Source organism: Anomaloglossus baeobatrachus, chromosome 6, assembly GCF_048569485.1.
Source record: "Anomaloglossus baeobatrachus isolate aAnoBae1 chromosome 6, aAnoBae1.hap1, whole genome shotgun sequence".
Lineage (NCBI taxonomy): Eukaryota > Metazoa > Chordata > Amphibia > Anura > Aromobatidae > Anomaloglossus > Anomaloglossus baeobatrachus.
In genome coordinates, this window is record NC_134358.1 from 452,932,025 (window position 1) to 452,947,578 (window position 15,554).

The following is a 15,554-nucleotide window of genomic DNA, read 5'->3' on the forward strand; positions in this document are numbered from 1 at the left end:
GGGTATTTTAATTATGCAATATCTTCCATAGGAGTTTTCAAATAGAAAATATATAAATCTTTCACTGCTGTAAATAAGTTAAAATTAGTTAGTTGATGAAAAAAAAAGTCAGCCAATAGATAATACATCAAGTTGCACCTCCAAAACAACATGTGATAACAGATGGATTACCTACAGGCTAATTTTGCCTTTTTTGACCCATTGATTGTTGGAGCCACGTTTATAAGTAGATACCTGCCGGACTTTCATCCTCCTCGTTACGATACTGCAAAGGTCCAGTCACACATAACGAGATCGTGAACGAGATCGCTACGTCACAGTTCCTGGATCGTTGCTGAGTCGTTGGTGAAATCGTATGTGAGGTGTCGCACACACCGACTTTAGGAACGAGCATGCAACCCGTATAACGATCTTGTAAATCGTCGGGACCCTGTCACACAACAGCTGTGGTAACAATTCCAATCTTGATTCGGGGTGTAGTGAAACGCAGTGAGCCACGTAGGCATGCATTTGTGTCGCCTTTTCCATACCCCTCCGCTCTGATTGGTGGCCAATACTGCGTTCTGATTTGGCGGCCGGGCGGGCGTCGCCTTTTCCACACCCCTTTGCTCCGATTGGTGGCCAATACTGCGTTCTGATTGGGCGGGCGTAGAAGGTAACTTTTGTATCGCGTCATCCTTTGTCACTGCTTTTGAGCCTTGCTTTGAGAATAGAACCTGAGACTCCACCCTGATTCATTCGTACTTTGTACCCGGTTGCTTGCTTGTTTTTCGGATCGAAGCTGTATCTCTACCCGGATTCATCCCTCCTTCGTTCCCGAGTGTTTACGTTGAGATCGAATTTGCGATTCCACCAGGATTCTTCACTGATAGACGGCTATACTCCTTGAAAGTGGTAGGTCATTTTTTGGGGGGGGGCTCAAATTTGTTTAATGTTATTGCTATTATAGCATGTTAGTATTTATTATGCGAGATAATAAAAGTGGCTGGCTTTTATCTGTGTACATAATGCCTTTTACAGGGGGGGTCTCATGTGCGTACATCCATAGTGCCGTTCTGTATGTGTCCTTATCCTAGCATCGCTGGCTCTTTTGTCTCTCAGCCACCGCCGCCATTTTGTGTCTCTGCCACAGCCACAAATAGAACAGGGGGCGGCCATTTTAGTGTCTCTGCCACACCCCAACCAAAAATTGTGATTGTTTTATTGAAAGTTCTCTCATCTTTACATATAATTTTTGCATTCTTTATTTCAGATGTCTTATTACAACACCCAAGACTTCGTGCGCGAGCTTTTGGAGTTGTATCAATCACTGCCCTGCCTATGGAAAATAAAATCACCTGATTATTCGAACAGAATGAAAAAACAAGAGGCCTATGCGCAATTGGTCGAACTATTTAAAAAACATAGTGGAGACGAGGTGGTGGATGCCAAAATCGTTAAAAAGAAAATCCAGGGATTGCGGACGGTCTACAAGAAGGAGGTGAACAAGGTAGAGAAGTCTAAAAAGTCTGGGGCCGGCACCGACCAGGTCCATGTATCTCCTTTGTGGTATTATAATCTACTAGAATTCACGAGGGACCAGGAGCTACCCAGAAGGATGTGAAGCTCATATATACCAACCCAGGATCCGCAGCCGGAGATCCCGATCGATGACATCGCATTAGACTCCGCTGTTGTAGATGTAAGTACCTTATTTGCTTCACGGTACATAGCATTAAAACTTTGTATGTACATGCCATAGATTAATACAAAATAGTAACTACTTGTTACCATGATTTATTGTGCAGTTTTGAAACGTTATCCCTTCCAGTTCAGATAAGTACACTCCTTTACAATTTTTTTCACACTTAAATTTAATATAATACTTATTAAAATGTATGGCTTTTACTTTAAAAATATTTTTCTCTTCCCGCAGAACCCTCAGCCAGATATGGTGACGCCCCAATTGGACGACAACCCCACGACGTTTTCCGAGGCGGTTGAGGAGGCTAATGAACAACCTGCGCCCTCTGCTGAAACGCGCGAACAAATTTTTGGAAAAGGAAGGCCGCCCCAGTGACATCTGCCGATTTTTATTCATTAGCGAACAAAGTTCTATCCCAGCAAAAAAGCCCACCAGTCGACACCTTTGCCACATTTGCGGCTGACAGACTAAGCAAACTGGAGGCCAAACAGAGGGAGCACGCAGAGAGACTCATGTTCAAGGTCCAAAGGAAGGCATCACGCGGTTAACTTGATGAGACTGTTACTTTAAGTAGTATGATCCAGCCAGATCCATCTACTTCATGGATTCATCCACAGCCCCTCCGCAGTACACCGAAGATGCCTCCACCGAACATGCACCTTGAGCTCCCCCCACAGTATCCCATGTATTCAAATCAATCCTTTTTAGCACAACTTTCGTCTCCCCCCAGGCCAGGATATGCCACCAGATATGAAGATGGCAACTGAGATTGTTATTTGTGTGGAATTTTATTTGATTGTTTCGTTTTGATTGTAATAATAAATTTCTTTTGGTTCAATCTTGCAGCCTGCTTTACATAATTCAGCATATAGTTGTGACGCCCTGGCAAAACCCGGTAGTCACAGAGGTTGTACCATACTCCACCCTCATTGGCATACTAACACCAAACCCACACAATGGTACACCACACAGCCAGTAAAGCCTAGTCACCCCCTCGTGAGAATAAGGACACACCAGTGGGCGGGACCAGGCAGATGGGAGCGCCCACCTAGGGGTCCTGAGGTGTCAGGGGCGGGAACACAGGAGTCAAGTACTGACAGTTGAAGTGGAGGAATCTGAAGCACAGCGGAGTCAGGGGTTGGGGCCCCTGGACTAGGTGGCAGTCGGCAAGCAGGCTCACACAGGTGACGGCGATCCAGTCGCGGGAGACAGTAAGTGGTATCCGTCAAAACCCAAAGAGATCCGGATGGTCCGATTTCGCTGGCCGCAGCTCCCAACATACACAGTACCGGGAGTAGACTTACCCGTTCCAAACAGAGTTGTCCCAGTGAAGACACAAACACTGAGTGCAGGAGGAAGGGACCCCTGTTTGCTACACCCGGGTGTGGGACCCGATAACACCCGCCGGTGATGACCGGTCATTGGCAATTTGGTTTACCACGGGACTCTGTGTAATTCTTGTGAACTGTGAGTACACCATTTACTCCCGGTCCAACCCTGCACGTCACCATCCCCAGCCATTTATCCCATACACCAGGGCCCTGGGACTACACCTCCCCTAACCATCTCACCATCAGTCACCGCAACCCACGGGTGGCCTCACCGACAACTCACTCCTCAGTAAATAATCCCTTTCTACGGTTGAGAGGATGGATGGCTGTACGAGCCCGGGTCCGCCCAACACTCGTTACTAAAAGGCCAAAGGCGGGATAATGGGGTTGGTGCATCTATACAGATGCATACATGTAATATAATGTTTGTGAGTGATGCTAGATGTTTACTTGCTTTTTGAAATGACACGTACCAAACAGCTGATGTCCATTTTAAAGTCTTTATAATACAACATGTAAATTCAACCCAAAAAATATTGAGTTAGCAACATCAACTGTTAGGAAGAGATGTTTGGAAGCAGGCTTGAGATGTTGCAAGGCCCGAAAGAAGCCATTGATGAAAGCCATACAAAGACAAAGGCGAAAATTGTGGGCATTGAAATATTCAAAATGGAATATATTCCAGAACTTGCATTGGAACTAAATGAACTTAGAAACCTGTTCACCAGAAAAAAAATATTAACGGCTGCTGCCCTCCGCTTGGCCAGCCACATAACAGGCCAGCATTAATGCATGATGGTCGACTCTGGCCATCAGTCTCCTCTGTGCAGACAAAATTCTTCTCAGGGATCCCATTATGCTGGAGTGAGAAGAGAGGAGGTCTGCCAAAGTCGGGATTCCTATGGTATGGAGGGAATGGTAAAAGTTTAAAATTACAATTTTTGTTTCTCATTATTAAGAGGTACGAGATTCATGTTTAACACTTACGGCTTTCCTCCTCGTCTGACAGAGGGACTGATGGAGCCCGACGTGGTTGGAATACCATCTATGCAAACAAACAACACTTAATAGTACACGACAGCTTTATGTTTTTGCAATTTATATGGAGCTTATTTTATGTAAAACAATTGCCATCATGCACTTGCTGTACCGGGGGCTCTTGCTCCTCCGGGGGCCTATGCTCCTCCAAGGGCTCCTGCTCCTCCGGGGGTTGATGTGTTCCTGGAGAGAATTCACCTTATTAAACATATATTACATAATACATACATAAATAAAATTATATATATATATATATATATTTATATTTATTTTTTATTTTTTTTTCTTTTCAAAACATTAACCATGACATACAAAGCCATGCACAACCTGTCTCCTCCCTACATCTGTGACCTAGTCTCCCGGTACCTACCTGCATGCAACCTCAGATCCTCACAAGATCTCCTTCTCTGCTCCTCTCTTATCTCCTCTTCCCACAATCGCGTACAAGATTTCTCCCGTGCATCCCCCATACTCTGGAACGCTCTACCTCAGCACATCAGACTCTCCACTACCGTGGAAAGCTTCAAGAGGAACCTCAAGACCCACCTCTTCCAACAAGCCTACAACCTACAATAGCCCTCAGTCCAGTAGACCACTGCGCAACCAGCTCTGTCCTCACCTATTGTACCATCACCCATTCCCTGTAGACTGTGAGCCCTCGCGGGCAGGGTCCTCTCTCCTCCTATACCAGTCTGTCTTGTACTGTTAATGATTGTTGTACGTATACCCTCTTTCACTTGTAAAGCGCCATGGAATAAATGGCGCTATAATAATAAATAATAATAATTATATATATATATATATATATATATATATATATATATATAGATAGATATAGATAGATATAGATAGATATATAGATATGACAAGGTGTGTCCAAACTATGATCGTAGCCACGGAGGGGGGCAAAACCACCCCTCCTGGGGTCGACTACAGATCCTCACGTAACTTCAGCAATGGTGACATGTCAGTGAAGCCGGTCACCAGAGCTGCAGGAACGGAATCCCGCCATGACGCATACGGTGCGGCAAGGGTCGTTTGAGCACCAACTGCGTGCGCACAAACAATTTTGAAAAAAAAAAAAAACCCCGCAAAAGGGATGTCGTTTTGGTCACTGTATCCGTGACGCACATACGGCCTCGTTAGTAAAAAAAAAAATGTTGCAAGAGTACACGGCTTCATTGATTTAACACTGGTGGGCGTGCGATCTGATTTTTTTATCGAATCGCACATGGAAATGCAAGTGGAGAAGAGCCCAAAATGATGGATTCCTCACACAGCTCAAGACCAAATCCAAGTTAACCTTTCAAGCGTTTCAAACGAAGTAAAGCAATGTGGAAGTTAAAAGTGAACATTTGACTTTTTAAAAACACAAAAATGTAACTGTTGCCATAAAAAAGGGAATTTTGTTTACTTACCGTAAATTCCTTTTCTTCTAGCTCCTATTGGGAGATCCAGACAATTGGGTGTATAGCTTCTGCCTCCGGAGGCCACACAAAGTATTACACTTTAAAAAAAGTGTAACCCCTCCCCTCTGCCTATACACCCTCCCGTGGATCACGGGCTCCTCAGTTTTGGTGCAAAAGCAGGAAGGAGAAAACTTATAAATTGGTCTAGGGTAAATTCAATCCGAAGGATGTTCAGAGAACTGAAGACCATGAACCATAAGAACAAATCAACATCAACAACATGTGTACACAAAAAAACAACCAGCCCGAAGGGCACAGGGGTGGGTGCTGGGTCTCCCAATAGGAGCTAGAAGAAAAGGAATTTACGGTAAGTAAACAAAATTCCCTTTTTCTTTGTCGCTCCATTGGGAGACCCAGACAATTGGGACGTCCAAGAGCAGTCCCTGGGTGGGTAAAAGAATACCTCAATAAAAGGAGCCGAAAACGGCCCCGTCTTACAGGTGGGCAACCGCCGCCTGGAGGACTCGCCTACCTAGACTGGCGTCTGCCGAAGCATAGGCATGCACTTGACAGTGCTTCGTGAAAGTGTGCAGACTAGACCACGTAGCTGCCTGACACACCTGCTGAGCCGTCGCCCGGTGCTGCAAAGCCCAGGACGCACCTACGGCTCTGGTAGAATGGGCTTTCAACCCTGAAGGAAGTGGAAGCCCAGAAGAACGGTAGGCCTCGAGAATTGGTTCCTTGATCCACCGAGCCAAGGTTGACTTGGAGGCCTGAGAGCCCTTACGCTGGCCAGCGACAAGGACAAAGAGCTCGTCTGAACGGCGCAGGGGCGCCGTGCGAGACACGTAGAACCGGAGTGCTCTCACTAGATCCAAAGAGTGCAAATCCTTTTCACACTGGTGAATTGGATTAGGGCAAAAGGAAGGCAAGGAGATATCCTGATTTAGATGAAAAGGGGATACCACCTTAGGGAGAAATTCCGGGACAGGACGCAAAACCACCTTATTCTGGTGAAAAACCAGGAAGGGGGCTTTGCATGACAGCGCTGCAAGCTCAGACACTCTCCGAAGTGATGTGACCGCCACCAGGAAGGCCACCTTCTGAGAAAGACGGGAGAGAGAGACATCCCGCAGCGGCTCAAAAGGCGGCTTTTGAAGAGCCGTCAGAACCCTGTTAAGATCCCAAGGTTCCAACGGACGTTTGTAAGGTGGGACCATGTGGCAAACCCCCTGCAGGACCCTGCGGAAGCCTGGCTAGACGCTTTTGAAAAAACACGGAGAGCGCCGACACTTGGCCCTTGAGAGAGCCGAGGGACAAACCCCTGTCCATTCCAGATTGTAGGAATGAAAGAAATGTGGGTAAAGCAAACGGCCATGGAGGAAAACCGTTATCAGAGCACCAGGATAAGAAGATTTGCCAAGACCTGTAATAGATTTTGGCGGACGTAGGCTTCCTGGCTTGTCTCATGGTGGCAATGACATCCTGAGATAACCCTGAAGACGCTAGGAGCCAGGACTCAATGGCCACACAGTCAGGTTGAGGGCCACAGAATTCAGATGGAAAAACGGCCCTTGTGACAGCAAGTCTGGGCGGTCTGGAAGCGCCCACGGTTGACCCACCGTGAGATGCCACAGATCCGGATACCACGACCGCCTCGGCCAGTCTGGAGCGACGAGAATGGCGCGACGGCAGTCGGACCGGATCTTGCGTATTACTCTGGCCAGCATCGCCAGAGGGGGAAACACATATGGCAGTCGAAACTGCGACCAATCCTGGACCAGAGCGTCCGCTGCCAGAGCTCTGTGATCCTGAGACCGTGCCATGAAGGCCGGGACCTTGTTGTTGAGTCGTGACGCCATGAGATCGACGTCCGGCGTTCCCCAGCGGCGACAGATCTCTCGAAACACGTCTGGGTGAAGAGACCATTCCCCCGCGTCCATGCCCTGACGACTGAGAAAATCTGCTTCCCAGTTTTCCACGCCCGGGATGTGAACTGCGGAGATGGTGGAGCCTGTGACTTCCACCCACTGCAGAATCCGCCCGACTTCCTGGAAGGCTTGACGACTGCGAGTGCCGCCTTGGTGGTTGATGTAGGCGACGGCAGTGGCGTTGTCCGACTGGATTCGGATCTACCTGCCCTCCAGCCACCGATGGAAAGCCAATAGGGCTAGATATACTGCCCTTATCTCCAGAATATTGATCTGAAGGGACGATTCTATTGGAGTCCAGGTTCCTTGAGCCCTGTGGTGGAGAAAAACCGCTCCCCAACCTGACAGGCTCGCGTCCGTGGTGACCACGGCCCAGGTTGGGGGGAGGAAGGATTTTCCCCGAGACAGAGATGTGGGTAGGAGCCACCACTGAAGTGATGTTTTGGTTGCAAGTGAAAGAGAGATGTTCTTGTCGAGGGAAGCCGAACTCTTGTCCCATTTGCGAAGAATGTCCCATTGGAGTGGCCGTAGATGGAATTGCGCGAACGGCACTGCCTCCATAGCTGCAACCATCTTCCCCAGGAAGTGCATGAGGCGCCTTAAGGAGTGTGACTGACTCCGAAGAAGTGACTGCACCCCCGCCTGCAGAGAAAGCTGTTTGTCCCGCGGTAGCTTGACTAACGCTGGAAGGGTATGAAACTCCATCCCGAGGTAAGTCAGTGATTGGGTCGGCGTCAACTTGGATTTCGGGAAATTGATGATCCACCCAAACTGCTGGAGAGTCGCCAGAGTGACAGTAAGACTTCGTTGACACGCCACCCGAGAAGGGGCCCTGACTAGGAGATCGTCTAAGTATGGGATCACCGAGTGGCCCTGAGAGTGCAGGACCGCCACGACGGATGCCATGACTTTGGTGAAGACCCGTGGGGCTGTCGCCAGGCCGAAGGGCAATGCGACGAACTGGAGGTGTTCGTCCCCGATGGCGAAACGCAGGAAACGATGTTCGGGTGCAATCGGCACATGGAGATAAGCATCTTTGATGTCGATCGATGCTAGGAAGTCTCCTTGTGACATCGAGGCGATGACCAAGCGGAGAGATTCCATCCGAAACCGTCTGGTTCTCACATGTCTGTTGAGCAGCTTGAGGTCCAGAACGGGACGGAAAGACCCGTCCTTTTTTGGCACCACGAACAAGTTGGAGTAAAATCCGCGGCCACGTTCCTGAAGGGGAACGGGAATCACAACTCCTTCCATCTTTAGAGCGTCCACCGCCTGAAAAAGTGCGTCGGCCTGTGCGGGGGGTGGGGAGGTTCTGAAAAAACGAGCCGTAGGTCGAGAGCTGAACTCTATCCTGTAACCATGAGACAGAATGTCTCTCACCCATCGGTCTTGAACGTGTGGCCACCAGGCGTCGCCAAAGCGGGAGAGCCTGCCACCGACCACCAGGATGTGGCTAGATGAGGCCGAGAGTCATGAGGAGGCCGTCTTGGAGGCAGTGCCTCCTGCGGCCTTTTGGGGCGTGACTTGGACCGCCACGCATAGGAGTTCCTCTGGCCTTTCTCTGGCCGGTTGGACGAAGAGGATTAGGGCTTGGCGGAGGGACGAAAGGACTGAAACCTCGATTGGATTTTTCTCTGCCGAGGTCTCTTTGGTTTGGACTGGGGTAAGGAGGAGTCCTTTCCCGAGGATTCCTTAATAATCTCATCCAACCGTTCGCCAAACAAACGTTCGCCAGAAAAAGGCAAACCAGTTAAGAACCTTTTGGAAGCAGAGTCTGCTTTCCATTCGCGCAGCCACATAGCCCTGCGGACTGCCACGGAGTTAGCGGATGCCACAGCCGTACGGCTAGCAGAGTCCAGGACGGCGTTCATGGCGTAGGACGAAAATGCTGATGCCTGAGAGGTCAAGGAAGACACATGCGGAGCAGAATTCCGTGTGACAGCATTAATCTCAGTCAGACATGCCGAGATTGCTTGGAGAGCCCACACAGCCGCAAAGGCCGGGGCAAAAGACGCGCCCGTAGCCTCATAAATAGACTTCACCAAGAGCTCTGTCTGTCAGTGGCATCCTTCAGGGATGAGCCATCGGCAACAGACACAATGGACCTAGCAGCCAATCTAGAGACTGGCGGATCCACCTTGGGTGAGTGTGCCCAGCCCTTAACGACTTCAGGTGGAAAGGGATAACTCGTGTCAGTGCCTTTTAGCAAATCGCTTGTCCGGGACCGCTCTGGGCTTCTGGACAGCGTCCCTGAAGTTAGAGTGATCAAAGAACGTATTGTGCGTACGTTTGGGGAATCGAAATTGGTTTCTCCTGCTGAGAAGCCGACTCCTCTACAGGTGGAGGCGGGGGAGAGAGATCCAACACCTGGTTGATGGACGAAATAAGATCATTTACTAAGGCGTCCCCCTCAGGGGTATCAAGGTTGAGGGCAAAGTCAGGGTCAGAGCCCTGAGCTCCCACGTCCGCCTCGTCATCCTGAGAGTCCTCAAGCTGAGATCCAGAGCAGCGTGAGGAGGCCGGGGAAGAGTCCCAGCGAGGCCGCTTAGCCGGTCTGGGACTGCGATCCGGGCAGGAGTCCTCCGCCTGGGACCTAGGGGCTATCCTGGGAGCGCGCTGCGGCGCGGACCGAGAAGGCCCTGGAGGAGACAAACTAACAGGGGCCGGGGCCTGTGAAGAGCCCGGTCTGGACTGCAATGCCTCAAGGAGCTTAGATGACCATTTGTCCATAGACTGTGCAATGGATTGAGAAAGTGACAGAGAGTTTCTCCGCGAAAGAGTCCAATGACGGTGACTCTGTCCCTGCAGCCTGCTCAGGAGGAGCAGGGGGATCTACATGAGCCGAGGGGCCCACAAGTGCCCTAGGCTCCGGCTGAGAAAGCGTGGCAGGAGTTGAGCATTGATCACAGTGAGGGTAGGTGGATCCCGCAGGCAACATAGCCCCACAAGAGGTACAGGCTGCGAAAAAAACCTGTGCCTTAGGAGCTTTGCTCCTTGTGGACGACATGCTGTAAGCAATAAGTGTCCCTTAGGAGAGCGACCACTGAGGGTATATGGGAAAGGGTTATACAGCCGTTCCGAATATATATAATTATATATATATATATATATATATATATATATATATATATATATATATATATATATATATATATATATATATTATATATTATATATCACGGCACCCTAGGGGAACCAGCACCGGGTGATCGGTGTGGCTTACCAACCGCTGGTGTCCTCCAGATTCCCTGCCGTGGGTCCCCCGGAGCTGTAGAGCTGTGCAGCTGCAGCATACACCGGCAGAATGCCAAACATGGCCGCCGGAGCTCTCAAGGGGGGAGTGGAGCCATGGGCGGCGCCGGCAAAAGGCGGGAATCTGGAGGCCCCATAGTGGTCAATGAGAGGGGAGGGGAGACATGCAAAGATGCTCCAGCCCTCTGTCGGTAATCCCGCCCTTACCCTTGACAAGCAGGCCCGGGGGCGGGATTTTTCGCGACTAGGCCGCGATGAAGCCGGGGACTAAATTTAAGGCCGTGCCCGACAAGCAGGCACGGCCGGCGCGGAAGTCCGATGAAAAAGCAACGGACGGCGCTACTGGGGAGAAAGGCGACCTCTCTCCCCGTACCGTCCCCCCATGGGGACACAGAGTACCTTGAAGGTGCAGGGCCCGGTCCCTGGGGATGAAAACGCTCCGGTCCAGCAGGTTCCACCAGGGGCTGCGGATGGAGCACGGTCTCAGCAGGTGAATGACCGGTGAGGCTCCCACTTCTCCCAGAGCCGCATAAGGGATGGTGAAGGAGACGGCATGTGGCTCCAGCCTTTGTACCCGCAATGGGTACCTCAACCTTAACAACACCGCCAACATAGTGGGGTGAGAAGGGAGCATGCCGGGGACCCCATAGGGGACCTCTTTTCTTCCATCCGTCATACTATGTATGAGAAATCTTTTTTTTTTTTTTTTTTTTCTATGAGTGGATGTGTGCCTCCTTCCACACAAAGCATAAAACTGAGGAGCCCGTGATCCACGGGAGGGTGTATAGGCAGAGGGGAGGGGTTACACTTTTTTAAAAGTGTAATACTTTGTGTGGCCTCCGGAGGCAGAAGCTATACACCCAATTGTCTGGGTCTCCCAATGGAGCGACAAAGAAATTGAGTATTGTCACAAGCGTATCAGGAAAACAAAGCACCAAATTTATTGTGCAATTTCTCCTTACTACACTGATATCTTATATGTGGTGGAAATCAAGTGTTTGGGCGCACTTTTTGGCACGTGGTTGGTGCCAAAACAACCCTTGACGCACCGTATGCATCATGGCGGGATTCTGTTACTGCAGTCTTTCATGCGGCTGCTCTCCGCCCCTCCACTTCTATCAGACGCCTGATGCTAGGTAGGTAACTATGTGTGACAGAGCCTAGCGATATTGTGTGCCACGGGCAGCCATTTTGCCCGTGATGCACAAACTTAATGGCCAGGTTCAATTGGCAGCAACATCGCTGTTAAGTGGCCTGGAGACCTCTCAAAGTCACTTCAAAAGTGATGGGTTCCATTTTACATTTGGTTGTAAAAGTGCAAAATTGCTGATGAACTTTGAACCCTTCTAATGTCCTAAAAAAAAAAAAAGTTTCAAAACTTGCACTGATGTAAAGTAGCCCTTACTAGTGAATGAATGACAAACAAATCTTGTGAAAAGTAAAAAGAACTGTTAAAGTAATCAATACTAGAGATGACAGTTTAGTAAAAATGTGATGAATATAACAGTACATCTAATTAATATTTTAAAATTAAGAAGGAACGTTTATTAAACAAATCAATACAAGAAATTATAGCTCTGCATAAATGTGATCAATACAATACTCTCTCTAATGCTGCCACGTAATTGCACCAGGATCATTAAAATATTGGCAGTACTTTTCTCGACAGGCCTTCGCATCATCAGTATTTCTGCCGGGCGCCAATGGTTGAAGTCCTACGATTGACGGAGCGTCAGAATGCCATTCACCACTTCCCCGTTTGTTAAGTCAACAGAGTCTACAAAGCCTGTTGGACAGTACGCAATTGCATCTCGCCGGCGAAGGAAGTTGTGCAGAACGCAACATGCCAAAACAACTGAGTCTATCGATGGTAGCCTCATGTTAATCGGTGTGTGGAAAACTCTGAAGCGATTTGCCATGATCCCAAAGGCATTTTCCACAACACTGCGGGCCCTTGATAATCTGTAATTGAACATTTGTCTTTCCGCCGTTAGACTTTTCAGGGGGAATGGTTTCATAAGATTCGGATGAAGTGGGAATGCTTCATCGCCCACAAATACAAAGTTAAGGTTTGCAGTAGTGTCAGAGTTGGGAGGCAAGTGCAGTGCACCGTTGTGCAAACGATGACCAAAGCCTGTGTGCTCTAAAATCCCACCGTCGGAAACCCTACAATTCATGCCAACATCAACAAATTCGTAATTGGCATTCACAAGGGCCATTAGGATGATGCTGAAATAGCCCTTATAATTATAGAAATAGGATCCGCTGTTCAGTGTTTGAGTGATCCGCACGTTTCCTGTCCAAAGCCCCACCACAGGTCGGGAACTGCCAAAGCCACTCAAAATTGGAGGCAATCTTTTTCCATTCCTCCACTGTTTTGGGGAACTCAATGTAGCTACGTAGACTGTGGAAAATAGCTCTGCATGTCTACAGAATTAGAACGCTGAGCAGGGACCTCGAAATTGCAGAAGAAAAATGCAAGTCTTGCAGGGAGCGTTTGGTGGCCAGGAATCGCAGTGTGACTGCCAATCTTTTATCTGCCGGGATGGCAGCACGCATCGCTGTATTCTTGCGCAGAATAAGAGGCGTAACTCTTTCCAGTAAAAGTTTGAATGATTCCTCTGACATCCGCAGAAAGTTGTGCAAATCCAGAGGATTGTTCTCCTGCAACTCTCTTACAAGTTGCATGTGGGAGTATTTGTACCTCTTCTGCAGCCACTCTCTGGTTCACATGCAACGCTTTCGTTTGGAACGCCTCTGTTCCCCTTCACGTAGCCAACCGGCCTCAAACATCAATGCAGCACCCAGCACAGCATGCTGCGTATCGTTCATGATGTCCACACTGCAAAAATTATATGTAAAGATGAGAGAAGTTGCAATAAAACAATCACAATATTTTGTTGGGGTGTGGCAGAGACACTAAAATGGCCACCCCATGGAAGTGCAAGTGTACCTATTCTATTTGTGGCTGTGGCAGAGACACAAAATGGCGGCTGTAGCAGAGAGACAAAATATACTAGTATATTACTATACAGATACTAGTATAAGGACACATAAAAGAACGGCACTATGGATGTACGCACATGAGACCCCCTGTAAAAGGCATTATGTACACAGATAACAGCCATCCACTTTCATTATCTAGCATAATAAATACTAGCATGCTATAATAGCAAGAACATGAAACAAATTTGAGACCCTCAAAAAATGACCTACCATGTCCAAGGAATATAGCAGTCTATCAGTGAAGAATAGTATTATACTATCTATTATTAATCGCAGCTTCGATTCTCAAAGCAACACACTCGGGAACGAAAGAGGGATCAATCCGAGTGCAGATGCTGTTTTGATCCGAAAAGCAAGCAAGCAAGCAATCGGGAACAAAGCACAAATGAATCTGGGTGTAGTCACAGGTTCTATCCCAAGACTCAAAAGGGAACAAAGCATGAAGCGATACCCAATCAGAACGTAGTAGTGTTCTCAGCGCAAACCAATCGGTGCAGACGGGGGCGCGGAAACGGTGACGCAACTACACGCTATTGTTCTCAGCACCAACCAATCGGTGCAGAGGGGGCGCGGAAACGGGGACGCAACTACACTACACGCCTATGTTTTACTCATCTAGGTCGTTAACAAAACCATTAGCTAGGTGTCAAAACATACAGATCCATCCTGCCTAGCAGGACTCCAACGAGCCAAAAATGACCCAGGCTGTTCAGCATCGACCAACGATTTCACAGCAGGGGGCGGATCGTTGGTACGGGTCAAACATGACAAGATCGCTAGTGAAGTCGTTGTTGCGTCACAGAAACTGACATTGCAACGATCTCGTTCACGATCTCGTTATGTGTGAAGTGGCCTTTATTATCCCCATCACACACCCTTTCAAAGCTCATTTATTGTAATTCATCCCCTGATGTAAGTGGTTTTAAAGATACCGATCTAGAGTGAGATATCAAACTAAAACAAGAGGTGGACCTGAGCTATCAATTATTGACCTCCATTTATTAACCTAATGTGCCTGCTGGTCATTAAGAGCTATTTGAAATATCTTTGGTTTATAGTAGTGATGAGCGAGCAATGAGCAGTTACACATTCAGATAGGCGCAACTCCAGTACCCGAGTATAATGGGAGTCAATGGGAAACTCGGCATCTTTCTGGGAACAGAAGTCTCATTAAATTTCTTGAAGGCATGATCGAAGAAGGGAATTTTGTTACTTACCGTAAATTCCTTTTCTTCTAGCTCTTATTGGGAGACCCAGACGATTGGGACGATTGGGGTGTATAGCACTGCCTCCGGAGGCCACACAAAGCAATTACACTAAAAAGTGTAAGGCCCCTCCCCTTCTGGCTATACACCCCCAGTGGGATCACTGGCTCACCAGTTTTAGTGCAAAAGCAAGAAGGAGGAAAGCCAATAACTGGTTTAAACAAATTCACTCCGAGAAACATCGGAGAACTGAAAACCGTTCAACATGAACAACATGTGTACCCGCAAACAAACCAAAAATCCCGAAGGACAACAGGGCGGGTGCTGGGTCTCCCAATAAGAGCTAGAAGAAAATGAATTTACGGTAAGTAACAAAATTCCCTTCTTCTTCGGCGCTCTATTGGGAGACCCAGACGATTGGGACGTCCAAAAGCTGTCCCTGGGTGGGTAAAGAAATACCTCATGTTAGAGCTGCAAGACAGCCCTCCCCTACGGGGAGGCAACTGCCGCCTGCAGGACTCTTCTACCTAGGCTGGCGTCCGCCGAAGCATAGGTATGCACCTGATAATGTTTGGTGAAAGTGTGCAGACTCGACCAGGTAGCTGCCTGGCACACCTGTTGAGCCGTAGCCTGGTGTCGCAATGCCCAGGACGCACCCACGGCTCTGGTAGAATGGGCCTTTAGCCCTGACGGAACCT

The 15,554-nt window shown here is 48.5% G+C and overlaps 1 long non-coding RNA gene across 1 annotated transcript; it reads right to left on the reverse strand.

Annotated features, from left to right (window-relative positions):
* Nucleotides 1–3,537: 3,537 nt before the first annotated feature.
* LOC142244432 (uncharacterized) lies at nucleotides 3,538–4,238 on the reverse strand. The gene is made up of 3 exons (XR_012724543.1): nucleotides 4,166–4,238; nucleotides 4,003–4,060; nucleotides 3,538–3,914 (listed from the first exon to the last, which is right to left on the reverse strand). It is a non-coding gene; the product is annotated as an uncharacterized LOC142244432 (long non-coding RNA).
* Between the last annotated feature and the right edge of the window lie 11,316 nt (nucleotides 4,239–15,554).